Source organism: Rhincodon typus, chromosome 46 (genome assembly GCF_021869965.1).
Source record: "Rhincodon typus isolate 14 chromosome 46, sRhiTyp1.1, whole genome shotgun sequence".
Taxonomy (NCBI): Eukaryota; Metazoa; Chordata; class Chondrichthyes; order Orectolobiformes; family Rhincodontidae; genus Rhincodon; species Rhincodon typus.
Genome location: NC_063377.1, coordinates 6,125,284 through 6,127,444, shown reverse-complemented (window position 1 = coordinate 6,127,444; position 2,161 = coordinate 6,125,284). Strand labels below are relative to the sequence as shown.

At 51.7% G+C, this 2,161-nt stretch overlaps 1 protein-coding gene across 1 annotated transcript in view; it reads right to left on the bottom strand.

The window, feature by feature from the left end:
• LOC125487846 (RNA-binding protein MEX3B-like) overlaps window positions 1-2,161 on the bottom strand; it is a 12,948-nt gene that overhangs the window by 9,412 nt on the left and 1,375 nt on the right. The gene's annotated exons all lie outside the window — the stretch shown is intronic.

Here is a 2,161-nt window from a genome sequence, read left to right as displayed (position 1 = left end):
GGGGGGAGTGAAATATAATCCGACAGGCTAACGAGACGCTGCCCTTTACCTGGACTACAAAGGCAGTGGGAGCAATACTCCAGCTGGACAGAGCTCAGGATCAATTCCCGCGGGATGGGGGGGTGGTACCAGGGGGCAGTAACGTCTGCTTTCCCTCAGGAAGAATACAAAAACTCATACAGCACAGTAAAACAGACCCTTTGGCCCAACTTGTCCATGCTGACCAGGTTTCCCAAACTGAATTAGTCCCATTTGCCAGCATTTGGCCCCTATCCCTCTAAACCCTTCCTATTCATGTACCCATCCCGCTGCCTTTTATATGTTATAATTGTATCAGCCTCCACCACTTCCTCTGGCAGCTCGTTCAGTACACACACCACCCTCTGCGTGAAAAAGTTGCCCCTCAGGTCCCTTTTAAATCTTTCCCCTCTCACCTTAAACCTATGCCCCTCTAGTTTGGACTCCCCGACCTTGGATATTCACCTTATATGTGCCCCCTCATGATTTTATAAACCTCTATAAGGTCACCCGCTTAACCTCCTACACTCCAGGGAGGTAAGTCCCAGCCTCTCCTTATAACAAACCCTTTAATTCCAGTAACATCCTTGTAAATCCCTTCTGCACAGTTTCCAATTTAATAACATCCTTCCCATAGCAGGAGGCCAGAACTGTATGTGGCATCCTAATAGATGCCTCACCAATGTCCTGTACAGCTGTAACATGACCCTCCCAACTCCTCTATACTCAATGCGCTGACCAAAGGCGGCCAGCGTACCAAATGCCTTGTTCACTATCCTGTCTACCTGCGACTCCAGTTCCAAGGAACTATGAACCTGCATCCGAAGTTCTCTTTGTTCAGCAACACTCCCCAGGACCTTACCATTAAGTGTACAAGTCCTGCCCTGATTTGCCTTTCCAAAATGCAGCACCTCACATTGATCTAAATTAAACTCCATCTGATCAACATATCAGCCGCAGAAAGAGGTGGGGGTGGAGGGCAAATTCACCACAGTGATCCCCAAAGGCTCAACGGGTTAAATTCTAAGGGCCAGGTCACACAGACTCGGTTTGTACTCCCTCGAGCGGAGCGGGGTTTGATGGAGGGTGGATACTGAGCAGCCGTGATCCAACTCAATGGCAGGGAACGGGCTCAAGGGACCGAGTGGTCACCTCAGGTTCCTGTTAAATCATTTCTGAAGGTCCAATGCTGGGAAACGGATTGCTCAGACCCACGATAGCCCACAGAACCTCACTCCAAGTGGATACTGCCCTGATATGTGCCCACAGTCAGGCCCTTCCTTAGTCCAAGTCCACATGGACAAACAGGTCCCCAACAGATCCAAAGGACCCCCCGGCCCAGGTGCACTGGCATTCCTTTTGAGACTTAGACATCCTTGGGACGCCTCGTGGCACTCGTCACAGACAAGGAAGCACGTTTTCTGAAGTTGTAACAGAAGGAACATGATAGGCAACTTTGTACAGGGTCTGAAAAGCAGCAATTGGTTCCACTGGATGTGGGATAGACATCTGCCACTTGGCTGGTGCTCCCTCGGCGCCGACCCTCCGACAGCGCCCGCTCCCTCGGCGCCGACCCTCCGACAGCGCCGACCCTCAGATTATGGCAGGAGGAATGCTGGCCTGGGTGGCAGAGTTTGAGATTCTGGGCAGAGGATTGACACCCACGATGCCCTGACCCAGGACCAGAGAAAGAGGGAGATTCGCTGCAGCGCTGCCACAAGAACAGTTGCTCCTTCAGTCTGAACCCACAAACTAAGCTGGTCGCTCCTTGTTCTGGTCAGCGCCAGAAGGTTCGCTGCATTCCTGGGGTGAACCCCCTTTGGAGCCAAGCCTGGTCACACCCAAGGGGTTAGCATCAACACCGTTGGGGCCAAACAGCCTCTTTCTGTGCCAGTGCACACAGTCTGTGCCATACCAAGGGAGTGCCACACTAGCAGATGTGACACATGGGCACTCAGGAAGCCTATCTTTCAAAGGTCACTTTTTAAAGACAATGCACAGGAGTTTTCTTTTTGTTAGTTTGGTCATCTTGTGAAAGGAAATGGGAGTTTGAGTTCCCAAGCCCCCCTGCCCGACAGATTGCAGGTCACAGCTATTATTGGCTGTGTTTGAACCCCCTCTCTGAGCGCCTGGGAGTCCTCGA